We start from the raw sequence: 21,364 nt of genomic DNA on the forward strand, positions 1-21,364 counted from the left end.
GTGTTGTATGAGGTCTGTACGGCCCGGTAGAGGAGAGAACACGTCCGCAAACTCCTTTTGCAGTTCGGAAACCTCTGCGAGTTGGCGGGGTGAGAGGTGGTCTCCACACAGAACCGGGGTGTTAGGATCGCAGGCTTTGTTTACCTCGGTCCGAGCTCCGCCCTCTCCGGAACTACCGTTGCCAACGTCACAGAGGCCGCCTCTTCCCTCCACAATTTCAGGAGGTTGAGGTGATATATTTGTAGCGCCCCTCTATCGGTATGTTTAACTTCATAATCGAGGTCCCCTACTCGTCGTGTGACCTCAAAGGGTCCTTGCCACTTGGCGAGTAATTTTGAGCTTCGATGTTGGGAGTAATACAAGTACTTTATCTCCGGTGCAAATTCCGTAGCTGAGCACCCCTGTCATACAGCCGGCGTTGGCGTTCTTGAGCCTGGAGCAAATTCTCCTGTGTTAATTGCCCCAGTGTGTGGAGTTTTGCTCTAAGATCAAGAACGTATTGAATTTCATTTTTGGCATTGGAAGGCCCCTCCTCCCAAGTTTCGCGGATGACGTCGAGGACCCAGCGTGGGCGTCGATCCGTATAGCAGCTCAAATGGGGAAAATCCCGTGGAGGCTTGCGGAACCTCTCGTACCGCTGAATAACAGGGGGTCCAGCCATTTATCCCAATTCCTAAGCGTCTTCGTGCACGAATTTACTGAATCATATTTTTTAATGTTTTATTAAATCGTTCCACCAGCCCATCCGTCTGCGGATGGTACACGCTAGTGCGAATCGACTTAATGCCCAACAATTCGTAAAGTTCGCGAAGTGTTCGTGACATAAACGTAGTGCCTTGATCGGTGAGGATTTCTTTCGGAACCCCCACCCGGGAGATTATCTTGAAGAGTGCCCCGGCAACACTGCGTGCTGAGATGTTGCTCAGAGGCACTGCTTCCGGATACCGCGTTGCGTAATCCACCAGGACTAACACAAAGCGATGTCCGCGTGACGTCCGTTCTAATGGCCCGACGAGGTCCATTCCAATTCTCTCGAAGGGAACCTCGATCAATGAGGCGGGAACTAACCGCTGCCTCCACACTATGCTTTTCTCCCCGGAATTTAATTGCCAGAGTCACCATGGGATACTTGTGAATATCCCCATGCACACACCTCACCCTCACCCGTTTAGCTGTGCCCAAAGCCCCGGGTTGAACCAAGCGTTGGTGGATGGTGGTCTGATTACAGCCGGTATCCATCAAAGCTTGGTATGTACCCCCCTGGATCCTTACCGGGACCCGGTACGCTCCAGCCCGACCGGGGGCAGCCTGCGGGACATCGGAGACCCGCACCACCGTCCCCACCTCCATCAGCGGACACTGATCCCGGAAGTGGTCCGGGTCCCCGCACCTCCAGCAGACCGGCCCAGGCGCCACGGCCGCACCCGTGCTGGCGGGCGCCACCACCTGAGGAGGAGAGCGACTGAAAGACGGGGAAGGGTTGGGCGGGTTCTCCCACGACCGGGAAGCTGGTCGACTGTATCCTCCACGCCTGCGGGGGCAGGAACGGGTCCTGGGAGAGAGCAGAGCGAGAGGGAACGGGGGAAACAGGGGAAGACACAGGGGAAGGGGAGAGAGAGAGAGAGGGGGAGGGCTCATCTGCCCTCGGGATCGCCGCCAGGTGGTCCTCCGCGAGCTGCACAGCTGCCTCCAGCGACGCCGGGCGGTGGCACTGGACCCATTCCGCCGTTCTCCTGGGCAGTCTTTGCGTAAATTGCTCCAGTACCACCTGATCGATAACTCCCTCGACGTCGCGGTCCCCCGCGAGCAGCCACCGCCGACAAGCGTCCCGGAGCCGTTGAACAAACGCAAACGGGCGGTCGGATTTCTCCAGCTTCATGCTCCGGAAGAGCTGGCGATTCTCTTCCGGGCTCCGACCAACCCGCTGCAGAATGGCCCTCTTCAGGTCGGAATAAGCCAGGAGGCTCGTCGCTGGCAGTTGTTGTGCCATGAGCTGTGCTTCCCCGGACAGGAGAGGAATTAGCCGGGCTGCCCATTGTTCAGGCGGCCAGCCCCAGATTTCAGCCGTCCTCTCAAAGAGGTCGAGGAAGGCCTCAGGATCATCTGCCACCCCCATCTTCTGTAACATGGGCGGGGGCAGCGTAGCGTGGGTGTCCGGGGTCGCGGCTGGGGCTGACGCAGCCTCCTGGCTGAGGAGGCTCCGGATAGCGAGTCGGTCCTCTGCCTGAGCCCGCATGACCTCGAAGAACCGCCGATCTTGATCTTGCCGGAGCTCAAGCAGGGTTTGTTGGTGGCCCTGATGGAGATTAGCGAGGGACTGGAGGATTTCCGCCAGCTGGGAGGACTCTATGGGGCGACTTGGTTCCATTACGTAACCAAAAGAAAAAAAAATAGTCCCGGGTTTTGGCACCACTGTAAAATAGCTCAAGGACGGGACGGAAACGAACGTCAACTTAAGGGGTAAGTTTTTAATTCTTAAGTTTTTTTTACAATACAACAGAGACAGTCTTCCTTGGTTCTCTCTCATGCTCCGTCGCTCCTGCCCTTTTATGCCGCTCTCCTCACGTTACTGAAATTAGACACAGGTGTTAGTTATCATTTAGCTCAGGTGTGAGCGCCCTTACCGCTTTTCTCTCCCGGACGGGCGCTTGACCACGCCCCCGCTGCCACAGTATTCCTTACAAGAAATTCAGTCCTTCATTTTCTAGGTCAGAAAGAGCTAACTAAATTTAATAAAGCATCAAAAGAAACAACATTTCTGCTAGACCCTATTCCCTAAATATTGAAAGAGGTGTTTCCTGTAATTTCAGACCTCTTCTCACTATTAATAACTCCTCGCCATATTTAGGACATTAGAACATTTAACATTTAACATTTAAAAATCTAATTTCCAATGTTTGTAGAACAGCGTTCTTCCACCTCTGAAATTTTGCTAAATTATGACACATGTTCTCTGTTTCTAATGCTGAGATATTTTGCTATTTAATTACAAAGCTTTCAATGGTCTAGCTCCTCAGTACTTAAGCGATCTTCTATCATGCTATAATCCATCACAATCACTAAAATAGCAAAATTCTGGCCCACCAATTGTACCTAAAACATCAAAATCCACAAAAGGATGTACTGTAGATCCTTTTTTTATTTGGCTCCTTAACTATGGAATAGCCTTCATTACAATTTTCTGGATTCAGGCACACTCTCTCAGTTTAAGTCTAGACTAAAGATGAGTCTCTTAAGCCAGGCATACACCTAATTTATCCTCGTAGATATGCTGAATTAGTCAGGTCTTCCAGGAAGTCATAATCTATAAATCTGATTTAAAATGAACAGAATTTATGCTAATATAATTTTATTTTTTTTCCCTGCGATTTATATCCCGAGGTTACCAGAGCCTACTAGATCCAGCTGAAATCCAGCCAGATGTTCGACTACCACCACTGCCTCATTGAGTGATAACTACTAACTGCTGCCAGTGCCAACCAGACAACAATGGGTTGGTCGCTGTGAGATGACTACTAGCTGCAGCCTGTGCCAACCAGACAGTGAGGGGTGCTTCAATTATCACTGTCTGCATAATTTAAATCTATTATGATGGGCTTCACAGAGGACTAACTGCTGCCAACTCCTTTCGTACAACAAGGAATACTTAACTGACCACTGCCTGCACCTCAATCGTAGGATGGACAGACAAAACAGCATAATTTTCTGTAATTCTGCTTTGAAACAATGTGTGTATTGAAAAAACGCTATACAAATAAAACAGAATTTACTTAAATTGACTAAACCTTATACCTAAACTTAATGTGAGATGAAAAACGCAATTTTCTTAAGCAACCACAGCATTTTGTGGTCCTTCTTTGACACTTTTGACTCACGTGTTGACTCGCATGCTCACCATGACTTGTACCCTTGGCCTTTACAACGCATCAGTTGAGCTACCACACAGTTTGATTGCATCAAATGAAATCATTTGTATTGTCATTTCACCATGTATACAAGTGCATCAGTGGGTGAGGTTGCATCAACATGTAGTAATATACATAATTATACAGGTATGCACATGTATGTCAAAACTATACATAATATACACAGCACAATATAGATATATACATATTATACAAAGTACACAGTAGTACACAATACACTGTAACAATTATATTTATACAACACAATATATACATACAATAATACACACATGCACGGTAAACAGATGAAGAGTACTAGAACGGTTCGAGTGTGTAGTATTCAGAGTATTGTGAGCAGCATAGGTTGTAAAAGTGTACAGTGCATGGATTCTGAGTCCAGTGTGAAGCTGTTCATTGAGTTTAGATGTTTAATGCCATGGGGTAAAAAAAAGCTGTCTCTCAGCCGGCTGATGCGGGACCTGATGCTGCGGTGCAAAAGAAAAATTGGCCCAGTTGCTAGGCAGGGTAGAATCACATGGGGTAACCTCCTCGTGGTCATGATTAGGGCTTCTCGCTCTCAATGGGGCGCATGGTAAATTGTGCGTGGATTGGGGAGATTAGCATGAGCCTCCCATGCTGTGACTCTCCGCGGTGCCATGCACACATGATAAGGTGCACGGACTGACTGTCTCAGAAGCGGAGGCAACTGAGACTTGTCCTCTGCCACCTGGATTGTGGTGAGTAACCGAACCACCACAAGGACCTACTAAGTAGTGGAAATTGGGCATTCCAAATTGGGAGAAAAAGGGGATAAAAAAACTGATGTGTCCATGGAACAAGATACACAAACATTGTCTCTGTTGGTTCATGTAAAGGCTTTCCTGAGTTATCCAGAATAATTGTATTACTGATGGCATGATTTAATTGATTCTCAAAAGCCTGGTATGTGCAATGAACATCTTTGTGCCTATTGAGCTGTTGGAAGTGCCTATGAAGAACTAGATTTCACGAGTTTGCGTGCACATATAATCTTTGAGTGATAAAGGGCAAATGTATGTGGTTTGCTGTCCACAAAGCAGAGGCTCAAGGAAGAGGCTCGACTCGAGCTCTTGATTTAATTAAAAGCTTAATTTAATGTGAGCAAAGAAATAAAATGAAATGAGAATGAAAAGATATGCAGCTCTGCACTGAATATGTACATGCAGGAGAAATGAGTAGTATGTATTATGTACGTTGTGACAAAAAATGATTTATGGCCCTGATTTATGGTTTAATTGCTGTACATTTGACCTTTCCCTCCGCCCCCCTCCCCTCCCTCTGTAGGCTACATGCTGTGATATGGCGTGTCTGTTCTGATACCCCCATCGGTGTATTTAAAAGAGTAGAAAGATTATTAATCTTTAATGGAAAACTGAGATGCCAGAAAAACGAGTATTACGTTTAAAATGTGTTTAAATGATGTCTTTATTGGGGTTTAATGCTTGGTGAAAAACTGTTTTGTTTTTTAAACTTTTGACAAAGAGAAGAAAATGTGTTTTTAAACATTACGTTGTCTAACACATCTCTAGCAGTGTCACTTTAAAGATGCTGAACAAAAACATAAAATGTATTTAAAAATTGTATTTCAACAAAGAGCATTTTAAATAGCATAAATTGTAAAATGCAGCACAAAATCTACCGTTTAAAATCCTTTCATGAACTCATTCAGCGATAAGTGATGTAAGTAAGACGATGTTTAACATTAACCTAGCAAACAGGATACATTTTCTAAAAACATAATATATAATTTTAACTATATAAGACAGAAATCTTACACGACTCCGTTTAAAGTCCTTTCACCTTCTCATCCAAAATGACAATGGCGTAAGATCAGTTGACAAGCCCCTCCGCGGGGTGGGGCTTAACTCCTCCTAATCTTAGGAAGTGTTTTAAAGTATTATTTAAAGGTTTAAATGTATTTAACGAAAACTTTGACATTTTGTTTAAAAAAACGTATCAAGTTGGCAAATACAACAAAGGCACTCTAAAATTATAAAAACTTTAACAACATTCACTAGAAAATACAGTATTTTGGTAAACAGGTTTATTTTATATATAATTCTGACGAAATATCTTTAATACAAAAGTTTGTTACTTTTTTTATTTTTTAACCATGAGATTCTAAAACAGTGGATATTGAATGATATTAGTTTATTTTACGCAAACAGACGATACTGGCAGAGCAAACTCATTTAGACGGACACTTTAAAATAACGAATAAATGATTAACAAGTGTTATTTACTTTTACCAGAGACTAAAACGTATTTTAAACCAAATAGTATGAGTTTTCATTGAAATAGTATGCATTATAAATTGTAACTTTAACACGTGTTGTATTGCATTTTTTCCAATCAAAATTATTTCAGGAGTGCATCCAAATTGATAACGTGGTTTTTGATCCAGCCTTTAAGGCGCTGAGCAGCGGGGGTCTCGCTTTCATGCGGCGGGGTAATTCATTTTATGATTCAGACATAAAGGCGACGAAATGACTGGGGGTTAATGGTTGACCAGACCTTAGGGTTGTTAATTGGATCTGTGTTCATGGGGGTGAATACGCGCCAAGATTTCGAAGTGTCAATTTAAAGCTTTGATCTCTGGATATTTCACAACTGGGGTTTGGTATAGTCTATCCGCAGACCTTTTAAATGATTCAGCCACAGATTAAACTATCAAACGTCCCAATGTTGCATTATTCAATTCTAAAATAACTTTTAACTAAACATATTAATATTGTAAATTAATGGGTCCTTTCTTCACGCGCAACCGCCTAATAAAAACAAGCTAATAGGCCTACATTCAATAATATTATAATAAAAACAGCCGCTGAGTTAAATCACTAGACAGAAAGATGTGCGGTCGTTTAAATGTATGAAAACAAAATGAGATCAATTGTTGTCTAAGAAAAGTGTATTTTTCTGTTGAGAATTATATAAAAGAGACATTAATAAAACTTTTTTTTTTTTATATACGTCATTTTGAACTTTTGAAAGTTTTAAACTTTTATATACGTCATTTTGAGTTTGTCGCGATGCTTCATGAACCCAGATTTAAACAGAAGATGGCGCCAGATAGCTGTGGTGTGATTGTGAAACTTTGTGACAAAAAATTATATATGACCTATGCTTTATGACTTAATTGCAGTACCTTTGAACTTTTAATTCCTGTCCCCCCTTACCCTCCACTCCCCTCCCCTCCCCAACCCCTCCCTCCGGCAGTGAGTGAGTGAAGGTCTTCTTATGGGGGAGAACTCAGCCTATTTAAACAGACTTTAAGTGTGTGTGGTCATCATTTACAGCTGAACCAGACAGACGCATCTGGAGAACACGGGTGATAGCACTTTAAAATGGCGTTTATTTTCAGAAGTATGTGATTTTTTAAATATTGATGTTTTACATTTTGGTACCTTGATTTTTAACAGGCGTTTAATCATTTTTATTTGTACGTAATTCAGCCCCTATCAACGATTATGAAAACCTGGATCGCATCGATCAACTGCGTAAGTTTACATAAAGATCATTTTTATGTATTTATATATTAGAATTGCTTAGTACTGATGTGAATATTTTCTATTTATTTTTCAGTGACTGAACCGTTAATTAATGAAACAACGGGTCAGAGCAAATCTGTCAACAGATGTGTACTGCAAGGTATGTATACATTATTTGTGTTCTAGTTTGATTATGCAATATTGATAAAACAAAAATGTATTTTCTGTGTTTGTAGATATTTCAAACGTCGACTTGTCAACGCTTGTCTCACAACCGGGGTTTGCTACACCCAAACCGAAGACATCACTGTCACTCAGTTCACGGAGACGCAACAAACCCGTTAGTCCAATTCCGAGGATTTCACGAAGCCCTCGATTACATGTTGTACCCCCAGCTGGAAACGGTGCAAGACACTATTTTGGAGAAAAAAATAAACGAATCAGTTGGTGAGTACGATTCACACTAACATCATTAAAAATGGTAACCCCTTGCTAATACACATATTCTCATTCTTTATATAGATTTGTACGCTACCAGTTTGCAAATTGACGAAGACCCCACAGCAATCTTCAATAATGATGCGTTCGTGAGGGAGTGGGACGCTCTTAACCAACCCATACTTCCAGACAACACCGATATTGCTGTCTCATCACACGGCGGGGCTGTGGTGTCAGAGGAGGAGGTGCTGCTAAACGACGCGGAGGATGTGATTTCGTTTATTGATGCTGTATCGGATTGTACGGAGGACGATGCGAATAATCAGGAGTGTGTGGAAGAGACAGTTATCGAAGCGGATGAAAATCTACCATCAAATCAACAGAACTTTTCCCATGATTTGTTGATGGAATTGCGTGAACAGAATCGATTGGCGGACGAGAAGCTGGACATTATTTCAGAGAATGTCAAACGTCTTTGTGACTGCTTCCACATGGTGATGACAAACTCAGAAGAACAAGGAAGTCTACGGCTTATTCTCGATCGAGTTGGTGCCAATCGCGAGATGTTGAATAAAATTGAAAAGATTCTCCAGGACGAATTCCGAGAAAGCCAGCTCATGGTAAATATATTGACTAACATCAATAAAGCTGTCATAGAACATATAAAATAACTAATTGTGTTTATGATTGATTTGTGTTAAAAGGGTGTTGTTGTTTTGTAGCTGGTATGTGTATAATTGTGTTTATGATTGATTTGTGTTAAAAGGGTGTTGTTGTTTTGTATTATTTAGGCTACCTGTGCTTTTTTTGTAGTTGGTGTATGTGTATAATCAGTGGAAAATAAAACTGAATTAAAAAAGTTTTCAATATGACGAGTAAAAGAACACATTCAGACGATGAATTGCTTAATTGTCAACCAGACTTTGAACAAAATCCTTCTGCAAGAACTAGATACGATCATTTGTCAAATATTGAACAGCTACAAAGCATAATCGATCAACAGATAGATGTTTTAGGTCCTGCCTATTTGGATTTAAATGCTAGATTAGAGGGTATTCTTCAAACACAGAGAAGATGTCTAAATTATTCTAATGGTAATAAAGAATGTGAGATGTTAAATCAGTCACTAGAACATCATCACACAGTTCATCCTCATTAATATCAGGCCCCTCGCGCTCTAAAGTACGCAAACGATTAGAAGACATGATCCAAAAATATAATGACAAACTGGGGGTCTCACGACCTAACCTTTGTGAAAGATTAGAAGCAATGATAAAAAAGCACGAGGATGCTAATAATGAGGATGAGCTGATTGTTGATGCAGTACAGACTGGTGGTGTAAGCAATATTTCATCAGACACGAATGACCCCCATGTAGGTTTAAGTCAGAATAATATTGAAACATTGGTTAGAAACGGAGGTGTTGTAAATGATTTCACAATTGTACCAAGACCGCGTTTCAATGGCATAGAGATACACAGGGCTCTAAATTTAAGGGATTTAATATCTACAGACCTTGCTGAATACAGTACCTCTGTGCACAATGCATTGTCAGAGATGGTGTCATTTTCCAGACAGATGGGCGGTGAATCCAGTTTTATTAATATTTCAATGAGAGGCCCCAGTCTGAAATCTGATGTAAACTGTGTATTATCACCTAGCAATGGCTATAACGAACGCATTTTTGTTGAACAATTTGAAAAAATTATGCAGAGCAATGCGAAAGTGATGGCCGACGACAGTTTGCAGTTACACGCATCCATAGCCAGAAGTAGGAACGGTGGTGCTCGTAGGAAGCTAGTTGATATAGCACATGATGACGTGATTAGAAGAAAAAGAATGCATTTATTCTGTCCTGTCAATACGTCAAACAACCTGTGTTTTTCATTATGTCTAGCATATTTTCTCGACCCTCAGATTTCCCATGACAACTTAGAAAGACGGGGTGAATCCATTCAGAGTGCTGGCGGTTTCACACCTCGGGATAAAATAGGTCTAGGAGACATTGCAAAATTTGAACGTGCATTAGACATAAAAATTGTTGTCTTTTACAGGTCAACCGATGGAAAGTTGGAAAAATATAAAACTTCAGATGAGCCACACACCAAAACAGCATATCTTTACATTCATGATTCTCATTATTACATGATAAAGAATCTGAAAGCCTTTATAGGGTCTGCATATGTGTGTGATTTCTGTTACACAGGGTATACGAGCAGACAGAACCATGATTGTAAATATGTGTGCTCTGTTTGCAACGATAGTGAGTGCTACAAACAGCCTAAAAGCATAATACACTGTCAAGACTGTTTGCGTTATTGCAGATCTAGATACTGTTTTAATGCTCATAAAATAGTACCCCCTACGGACGATGATTGTGGTAGATCTCCTTGCGATACTACAAAATATTGTCGTAAATGCAATAAACGTTACCATACAGCCAAAAACCCCAAACCTCATAACTGTCCAAATGATAAATGTCTACATTGCGGGGATGATGTAAGATACGAAAGGCCTACACCAGTGCTTCATACAGCCTACCATACCCAAGGAATATACAGATCGTTACATTTTCTATGATTTTGAAACACGATGTGATAATGGTAAACATATAGCAAATTATGTGTGTGCCATGACTTTTGATGGTGAGACATTTGAATTTGGAGGTGAGGGATGTGTGAGACAACTCGTTTGGAGGTTTAGACAGCCGAGGTACAAAAATTACACTTGGATTGCACACAATGCATGCGGGTTTGACAACTTTTTAATTCTGGAGTATTTTTGCAATGCAGGACTCCAACTTAACATAGTAATGCAGGGCTGTAGAACCATTTTCATGTATGATGAGACTTTTAGGCAACGTTTTATCGATTCTTACTCATTCCTCCACATGGCTCTGTCTAAGATGCCATCTGCGTTAAATTTGGAAAATGAAGAAAAAGGCTTCTTTCCTCACTATTTCAACAGACAGGAAAATCAGACTTATATAGGTCCATACCCTGCTAAAAACTACTATGGGTACAACTCCATGACAGATAGTGCCAGGACAAAATTTGATCAGTGGTATGAAACAGTCGATGGTGAAGTCTTTGATTTCAAAAAAGAGATTGGCATCTACTGCATGAATGACGTCGTTTTATTACGTGAAGCATGCATTAAATTTAGAGATGAATTCCTACGATGCACGCAGGTAGATCCTTTCAGCTACGTGACTCTTGCTAGTTGCTGTATGGGTGCTTTCAAGACGCAATTTCTCTCTAGAAATACACTGGCTCTGACACATAATAATGCATACGTCAATCAGTATAAGACATTCTCTAACATCTCTATTGAATGGCTTGAGTATGTGAAAAAAACACGTGACGTAGACATTCACCATGCGCTAAATCACGGTGAAGTGAAATTTGGAGGGTACTTTGTTGGTGGATATTACGAACAAGATGGTGTACGAAAAGCTGTAGAATTTGCCGGATGTTTTCACCACGGTCATGAGTGTCGTTACAGATCTGACTATGTAAACCCCCTGTCAAAAGTGCCTTTTGGAGTGCTCAGGTTGCAGTTTAATGACAAGATTGATGTTTTGCAGAACGCATACTGTTTAGACGTTGAGGTGATGCATGAGTGTGTATGGAAGAATCTTAAGCAAACTGACCCTCATGGAATTGCGTTTATGACCACTTATTCGGCACCTGAGAGACTGAAACCACGTGATGCACTCTTTGGGGGTCGTACAAATGCTTACAAGTTGTACCACAAAACTTCAGAAAATGAAAAGATCAGATATGTTGATTTCACGAGTCTTTATCCTTACTGTCAGGCTCGAAAAAGCTACCCTGTTGGACATCCTGAAATAATTTTCAAGGATTTTGAACCCCTTGAAAATTATTACGGACTTATTAAGGCCACAATGCTACCCCGAAAATTGCTTCATCCTGTGCTTCCTTACAGGTGTGCAGGGAAAATTATGTTTCCTCTATGCAGAACATGCGTTGAGAAACAAATCAATGTTACATCTTGTACGCATACAGATGAGGAGAGGTCTATCTCAGGCTGCTGGGTGAGCATTGAATTGTTGAAGGCGATTGAGAAGGGGTATCTTGTAATGGAGGTCTCAGAGGTGTGGCACTTTGCAGAGAAATCGGAAACACTGTTTTCCGATTATGTAAAGACCTTTCTGAAATTTAAACAGGAGGCCTCAGACTATCCCTCTCATGTAGTCACCGATTCAGACAAAAAAGCCTATATCGATGATTACTTTAAAAAAGAAGGGATTAACCTCGATCCTGCAAAGATCTGTCACAACCCTGCTCAGAGATCTATCAACAAATTGTTGCTGAATAGTCTGTGGGGGCGTTTTTCAATGAGAGAAAGGTCTTTACATAATTGGAAAACAGTGTTTCCGATTTCTCTGCAAAGTGCCACACCTCTGAGACCTCCATTACAAGATACCCCTTCTCAATCGCCTTCAACAATTCAATGCTCACCCAGCAGCCTGAGATAGACCTCTCCTCATCTGTATGCGTACAAGATGTAACATTGATTTGTTTCTCAACGCATGTTCTGCATAGAGGAAACATAAGTTTCCCTGCACACCTGTAAGGAAGCACAGGATGAAGCAATTTTCGGGGGGGGGTAGCATTGTGGCCTTAATAAGTCCGTAATAATTTTCAAGGGGTTCAAAATCCTTGAAAATTATTTCAGGATGTCCAACAGGGTAGCTTTTTCGAGCCTGACAGTAAGGATAAAGACTGGTGAAATCAACATATCTGATCTTTTCATTTTCTGAAGTTTTGTGGTACAACTTGTAAGCATTTGTACGCCCCCCAAAGAGTGCATCACGTGGTTTCAGTCTCTCAGGTGCCGAATAAGTGGTCATAAACGCAATTCCATGAGGGTCAGTTTGCTTAAGATTCTTCCATACACACTCATGCATCACCTCAACGTCTAAACAGTATGCGTTCTGCAAAACATCAATCTTGTCATTAAACTGCATCCTGAGCACTCCAAAAGGCACTTTTGACAGGGGGTTTACATAGTCAGATCTGTAACGACACTCGTGACCGTGGTGAAAACATCCGGCAAATTCTAGAGCTTTTCGTACACCATCTTTTTCGTAATATCCATCAACACAATACCCTCCAAATTTCACTTCACCATGATTTAGCGCATGGTGAATGTCTAGAGTGTTTTTCACATACTCAAGCCATTCAATAGAGATGTTAGAGAATGTCTTATACTGATTGACGTATGCATTATTATGTGTCAGAGCCAGTGTATTTCTAGAGAGAAATTGCGTCTTGAAAGCACCCATACAGCAACTAGCAAGAGTCACGTAGCTGAAAGGATCTACCTGCGTGCATCGTAGGAATTCATCTCTAAATTTAATGCATGCTTCACGTAATAAAACGACGTCATTCATGCAGTAGATGCCAATCTCTTTTTTGAAATCAAAGACTTCACCATCGACTGTTTCGTACCACTGATCAAATTTTGTCCTGGCACTATCTGTCATGGAGTTGTACCCGTAGTAGTTTTTAGCAGGGTATGGACCTATATAAGTCTGATTTTCCTGTCTGTTGAAATAGTGAGGAAAGAAGCCTTTTTCTTCATTTTCCAAATTTAACGCAGATGGCATCTTAGACAGAGCCATGTGGAGGAATGAGTAAGAATCGATAAAACGTTGCCTAAAAGTCTCATCATACATGAAAATGGTTCTACAGCCCTGCATTACTATGTTAAGTTGGAGTCCTGCATTGCAAAAATACTCCAGAATTAAAAGTTGTCAAACCCGCTTGCATTGTGTGCAATCCAAGTGTAATTTTTGTACCTCGGCTGTCTAAACCTCCAAACGAGTTGTCTCACACATCCCTCACCTCCAAATTCAAATGTCTCACCATCAAAAGTCATGGCACACACATAATTTGCTATATGTTTACCATTATCACATCGTGTTTCAAAATCATAGAAAATGTAACGATCTGTATATTCCTTGGGTATGGTAGGCTGTATGAAGCACTGGTGTAGGCCTTTCGTATCTTACATCATCCCCGCAATGTAGACATTTATCATTTGGACAGTTATGAGGTTTGGGGTTTTTGGCTGTATGGTAACGTTTATTGCATTTACGACAATATTTTGTAGTATCGCAAGGAGATCTACCACAATCATCGTCCGTAGGGGGTACTATTTTATGAGCATTAAAACAGTATCTAGATCTGCAATAACGCAAACAGTCTTGACAGTGTATTATGCTTTTAGGCTGTTTGTAGCACTCACTATCGTTGCAAACAGAGCACACATATTTACAATCATGATTCTGTCTGCTCAGTATAACCTGTGTAACAGAAATCACACACATATGCAGACCCTATAAAGGCTTTCAGATTCTTTATCATGTAATAATGAGAATCATGAATGTAAAGATATGCTGTTTTGGTGTGTGGCTCATCTGAAGTTTTATATTTTTCCAACTTTCCATCGGTTGACCTGTAAAAGACAACAATTTTTATGTCTAATGCACGTTCAGATTTTGCAATGTCTCCTAGACCTATTTTATCCCGAGGTGTGAAACCGCCAGCACTCTGAATGGTTTCACCCCGTCTTTTTAAGTTGTCATGGGAAATCTGAGGGTCGAGAAAATATGCTAGACATAATGAAAAACACAGGTTGTTTGACGTATTGACAGGACAGAATAAATGCATTCTTTTTCTTCTAATCACGTCATCATGTGCTATATCAACTAGCTTCCTACGAGCACCACCGTTCCTACTTCTGGCTATGGATGCGTGTAACTGCAAACTGTCGTCGGCCATCACTTTCGCATTGCTCTGCATAATTTTTTCAAATTGTTCAACAAAAATGCGTTCGTTATAGCCATTGCTAGGTGATAATACACAGTTTACATCAGATTTCAGACTGGGGCCTCTCAGTGAAATATTAATAAAACTGGATTCACCGCCCATCTGTCTGGAAAATGACACCATCTCTGACAATGCATTGTGCACAGAGGTACTGTATTCAGCAAGGTCTGTAGATATTAAATCCCTTAAATTTAGAGCCCTGTGTATCTCTATGCCATTGAAACGCGGTCTTGGTACAATTGTGAAATCATTTACAACACCTCCGTTTCTAACCAATGTTTCAATATTATTCTGACTTAAACCTACATGGGGGTCATTCGTGTCTGATGAAATATTGCTTACACCACCAGTCTGTACTGCATCAACAATCAGCTCATCCTCATTATTAGCATCCTCGTGCTTTTTTATCATTGCTTCTAATCTTTCACAAAGGTTAGGTCGTGAGACCCCAGTTTGTCATTATATTTTTGGATCATGTCTTCTAATCGTTTTCGTACTTTAGAGCGCGAGGGGCCTGATATTAATGAGGATGAACTGTGTGATGATGTTCTAGTGACTGATTTAACATCTCACATTCTTTATTACCATTAGAATAATTTAGACATCTTCTCTGTGTTTGAAGAATACCCTCTAATCTAGCATTTAAATCCAAATAGGCAGGACCTAAAACATCTATCTGTTGATCGATTATGCTTTGTAGCTGTTCAATATTTGACAAATGATCGTATCTAGTTCTTGCAGAAGGATTTTGTTCAAAGTCTGGTTGACAATTAAGCAATTCATCGTCTGAATGTGTTCTTTTACTCGTCATATTGAAAACTTTTTTAATTCAGTTTTATTTTCCACTGATTATACACATACACCAACTACAAAAAAAGCACAGGTAGCCTAAATAATACAAAACAACAACACCCTTTTAACACAAATCAATCATAAACACAATTATACACATACCAGCTACAAAACAACAACACCCTTTTAACACAAATCAATCATAAACACAATTAGTTATTTTATATGTTCTATGACAGCGTTATTGATGTTAGTCAATATATTTACCATGAGCTGGCTTTCTCGGAATTCGTCCTGGAGAATCTTTTCAATTTTATTCAACATCTCGCGATTGGCACCAACTCGATCGAGAATAAGCCGTAGACTTCCTTGTTCTTCTGAGTTTGTCATCACCATGTGGAAGCAGTCACAAAGACGTTTGACATTCTCTGAAATAATGTCCAGCTTCTCGATCCGCCAATCGATTCTGTTCATGCAATTCCATCAACAAATCATGGGAAAAGTTCTGTTGATTTGATGGTAGATTTTCATCCGCTTCGATAACTGTCTCTTCCACACACTCCTGATTATTCGCATCGTCCTCCGTACAATCCGATACAGCATCAATAAACGAAATCACATCCTCCGCGTCGTTTAGCAGCACCTCCTCCTCTGACACCACAGCCCCGCCGTGTGATGAGACAGCAATATCGGTGTTGTCTGGAAGTATGGGTTGGTTAAGAGCGTCCCACTCCCTCACGAACGCATCATTATTGAAGATTGCTGTGGGGTCTTCGTCAATTTGCAAACTGGTAGCGTACAAATCTATATAAAGAATGAAAATATGTGTATTAGCAAGGGGTTACCATTTTTAATGATGTTAGTGTGAATCGTACTCACCAACTGATTCGTTTATTTTTTTCTCCAAAATAGTGTCTTGCACCGTTTCCAGCTGGGGGTACAACATGTAATCGAGGGCTTCGTGAAATCCTCGGAATTGGACTAACGGGTTTGTTGCGTCTCCGTGAACTGAGTGACAGTGATGTCTTCGGTTTGGGTGTAGCAAACCCCGGTTGTGAGACAAGCGTTGACAAGTTGACGTTTGAAATATCTACAAACACAGAAAATACATTTTTGTTTTATCAATATTGCATAATCAAACTAGAACACAAATAATGTATACATACCTTGCAGTACACATCTGTTGACAGATTTGCTCTGACCCGTTGTTTCATTAATTAACGGTTCAGTCACTGAAAAACAAATAGAAAATATTCACATCAGTACTAAGCAATTCTAATATATAAATACATAAAAATGATCTTTATGTAAACTTACGCAGTTGATCGATGCGATCCAGGTTTTCATAATCGTTGATAGGGGCTGAATTACGTACAAATAAAAATGATTTAAACGCCTGTTAAAAATCAAGGTACCAAAATGTAAAACATCAATATTTAAAAAATCACATACTTCTGAAAATAAACGCCATTTTAAAGTGCTATCACCCGTGTTCTACAGATGCGTCTGTCTGGTTCAGCTGTAAATGATGACCACACACACTTAAAGTCTGTTTAAATAGGCTGAGTTCTCCCCATAAGAAGACCTTCACTCACTCACTGCCGGAGGGAGGGGTTGGGGAGGGAGGGAGTGGAGGGTAAGGGGGACAGGAATTAAAAGTTCAAAGGTACTGCAATTAAGTCATAAAGCATAGGTCATATATAATTTTTTGTCACAAAGTTTCACAATCACACCACAGCTATCTGGCGCCATCTTCTGTTTAAATCTGGGTTCACGAAGCATCGCGACAAACTCAAAATGACGTATATAAAAGTTTAAAACTTTCAAAAGTTCAAAATGACGTATATAAAAAAAAAGTTTTATTCATGTCTCTTTTATATAATTCTCAACAGAAAAATACACTTTTCTTAGACAACAATTGATCTCATTTTGTTTTCATACATTTAAACGACCGCACATCTTTCTGTCTAGTGATTTAACTCAGCGGCTGTTTTTATTATAATATTATTGAATGTAGGCCTATTAGCTTGTTTTTAGTAGGCGGTTGCTGCGTGAAGAAAGGACCCATTAATTTACAATATTAATATGTTTAGTTAAAATCTCTTTTAGAACTGAATAATGCAACATTGGGATGTTTGATAGTTTAATCTGTGCCTGAATCATTTAAAAGGACTGTCGATAGACTATACCAAAACACCCGTTGTGAAAAATTAAGAGATCAAAGATTTAAATTGACACTTCGAACTCTTTTGGCGTCTTCACTACACATCCCGCCACAAAACATCTGTCGATCGTCGCCTTTATGTCTGAATCATACAATTAGGCTATCACACCGCATGAAAACGAATCCCCCGCTGCTCAGCGCCTAAAAACCTGGATCAAAAAACACCTTATCAATTTCGATGCTCTCAAATAATTTTGATTGGAAAAATGCAATACAACACGTGTTAAAGCTACAATTTATAATGCATACTATTTCAATGACAATATTGTGTTTGCCAATCTGAACCTAATGTTTAAAATACGTTTTAGTCTCTGGTAAAAGTAAATAACACTTGTTAATCGTTTATTCGTTTTTTAAAGTGAACGTCTGAATGAGACTGCTCAACCAGTATCGTCTGTTTGCGTAAAATAAACCTATTTGTTAACTAATATCATTCAGTATCCACTGTTTTAGAATCTCATGGTTAAAAATAAAAATAAAACATGTAACAAAGGTTTGTATTAAAGATATTTCGTCAGAATTCGTTTTTAGTAGGCAGTTCTTGGCGTGAAGAAAGGACGCATTAATTTACAATATTAATATGTTTAGTTAAAAGTTATTTTAGAATTGAATAATGCAACATTGGGACGTTTGATAGTTTAATCTGTGGCTGAATCATTTAAAAGGACTGCGGATAGACTATACCAAAACCCCCAGTTGTGAAATATCCAGAGATCAAAGCTTTAAATTGACACTTCGAAATCTTGGCGCGTATTCACCCCCATGAACACAGATCCAATTAACAACCCTAAGGTCTGGTCAAAATACAAATTTAATTAACCCCCAGTCATTTCGTCGCCTTTATGTCTGAATCATAAAATGAATTACCCCGCCGCATGAAAGCGAGACCCTCGCTGCTCAGCGCCTTAAAGGCTGGATCAAAAACCGCGTTATCAATTTGGATGCACTCCTGAAATAATTTTGATTAGAAAAAATGCAATACAACACGTGTTAAAGTTACAATTTATAATGCATACTATTTCAATGAAAACTCATACTATTTGGTTTAAAATACGTTTTAGTCTCTGGTAAAAGTAAATAACACTTGTTAATCATTTATTCGTTATTTTAAAGTGTCCGTCTAAATGAGTTTGCTCTGCCAGTATCGTCTGTTTGCGTAAAATAAACTAATATCATTCAATATCCACTGTTTTAGAATCTCATGGTTAAAAAATAAAAAAAGTAACAAACTTTTGTATTAAAGATATTTCGTCAGAATTATATATAAAATAAACCTGTTTACCAAAATACTGTATTTTCTAGTGAATGTTGTTAAAGTTTTTATAATTTTAGAGTGCCTTTGTTGTATTTGCCAACTTGATACGTTTTTTTAAAACAAAATGTCAAAGTTTTCGTTAAATACATTTAAACCTTTAAATAATACTTTAAAACACTTCCTAAGATTAGGAGGAGTTAAGCCCCACCCCCGCGGAGGGGCTTGTCAACTGATCTTACGCCATTGTCATTTTGGATGAGAAGGTGAAAGGACTTTAAACGGAGTCGTGTAAGATTTCTGTCTTATATAGTTAAAATTATATATTATGTTTTTAGAAAATGTATCCTGTTTGCTAGGTTAATGTTAAACATCGTCTTACTTACATCACTTATCGCTGAATGAGTTCATGAAAGGATTTTAAACGGTAGATTTTGTGCTGCATTTTACAATTTATGCTATTTAAAATGCTCTTTGTTGAAATACAATTTTTAAATACATTTTATGTTTTTGTTCAGCATCTTTAAAGTGACACTGCTAGAGATGTGTTAGACAACGTAATGTTTAAAAACACATTTTCTTCTCTTTGTCAAAAGTTTAAAAAACAAAATAGTTTTTCACCAAGCATTAAACCCCAATAAAGACATCATTTAAACACATTTTAAACGTAATACTACTTTTTTTGGCATCTCAGTTTTCCATTAAAGATTAATAATCTTTCTACTCTTTTAAATACACCGATGGGGGTATCAGAACAGACACGCCATATCACAGCATGTAGCCTACAACTGCCGGAGGGAGGGGAGGGGGGGGCGGAGGGAAAGGTCAAATGTACAGCAATTAAACCATAAATCAGGGCCATAAATCATTTTTTGTCACAACGTACATAATACATACTACTGAAATGGATTGACTTAAGTGTGAAGTTTTCTCTGGAGCTGTAATAGAACGAGTGTCACATATTCCCTGTTGTCTTTTGTTTTTGTGCTTTTATGTTCAAGTTCAGTTCCTGTTTCCGTTTTTTGTAGTTCTTTGTAGTTTCATTTTATGATTGGTTTTCCCCTGATTGTTTCCCCAGGAGTTCCTTGTTTTCCCTTGTGTATTTAAGCCCTTGTTTTCCCCAGTTTATTTGTCAGTTCTTGCATGTTTTGATATACTCTGTGCTAGGTTCCCTGTGTTTTGATTTATTCTGTGCTTTCTTGTTTTCTTTAATAAAGCTGCGTATAGATCCTCATTCCTCGCCTGCCTCGTCACAGTGAGAGACATCTGAAGCACAGTAATTAAGCTGATTGTAACCACCTGTGTGAAGCATTGGAGTGTGTGGGAATAAAATGCATCATAAAATTGATGCTGCAATTGGAAAGACAGGTTATAACAGCTAAAATGGCAGCCAGCTATGCTGCAACGTATAAAAATAGAGAGCTGCTGCGGCAGTTTCTGTTGAATAACGTGATTATTTGCGATGGAGGAGTTTATCTGAAGTGTTGCATCCAGGTCTCTCACTGCATAGATATGTTGTGGGCAAGTGGGTGGAGCCAGATGCCGGAAAGACTGTTGCTAGAGTGAGATAAGTGGTGGCTTTTATATTCTGCAACCTGCTGGTAGATTGGCAGATTAGATGAGCAAACACCTCCCAAACTTATGTTTAAGAACTCCATTTAAATCTTCTCAAAAGAACTGAATGATTACTACCCTATTCCAGCATATAAAGTTTGGGTTAAGCTTCTGGTGTGTCTCAAGAGATTTGTTCTTTGCTAGCAAGTAATGTGCACACATGAAAAAATACACTAATATTAAGCTTGATGATATAATACATTTTCCTATTTTGTTTCTCCTATTATATTTTTGGACAAGTATCTTATTTGAACCATGTTGCTTTGTGTGATTCTGGGCCCAGACAACATTCAGAAGCTTGACCTTCCCTGGAAACCCTCATCACTGGAGGAACTCAAGGATATCATCTGCCCCAAACTTTAGATAACATGTGGTATCTTGCTTCGATTTGAAAACCCTGCATTTCACAATCAACTCTGTAAATGTAAGAGTAAGCGTAGTTCTAGCAGAAAACTCGCAGCTGTACATCATCATCACGCCATTATCAAGGTAGCTCCTAGCCAATCATATATCAGCCCTTGCTTTAAAAGTCTGTCAACACAGCAATTAATTCGACAGCTCACTATGTCTGAGGCTGACGCCCGTTTCACACATACTCCGTGTGCAGTGCGTATGCGGTACGTATGCGGTGCGTATACGGTACAGGAGCAGCACGCGCTATAGTGCTTTCACATATGTTGCGCTTGCAGTGCGCTACTGATCCGCAGTTTCTGTGTGCCACAAAATCAAAAATGTGTAAGGAATTTTGATTT

General features: G+C 40.0%; 1 long non-coding RNA gene across 1 annotated transcript; it reads left to right on the plus strand.

Moving 5' to 3' along the window:
- The first annotated feature begins 7,399 nt into the window (after nt 1–7,399).
- Nucleotides 7,400–7,851, plus strand: LOC127660850 (uncharacterized). Its single transcript, XR_007972700.1, has 3 exons — nt 7,400–7,441; nt 7,527–7,592; nt 7,669–7,851. It is a non-coding gene; the product is annotated as an uncharacterized LOC127660850 (long non-coding RNA).
- Nucleotides 7,852–21,364: the final 13,513 nt, after the last annotated feature.

This window comes from Xyrauchen texanus, chromosome 20, assembly GCF_025860055.1.
Source record: "Xyrauchen texanus isolate HMW12.3.18 chromosome 20, RBS_HiC_50CHRs, whole genome shotgun sequence".
Classification (NCBI taxonomy): domain Eukaryota; kingdom Metazoa; phylum Chordata; class Actinopteri; order Cypriniformes; family Catostomidae; genus Xyrauchen; species Xyrauchen texanus.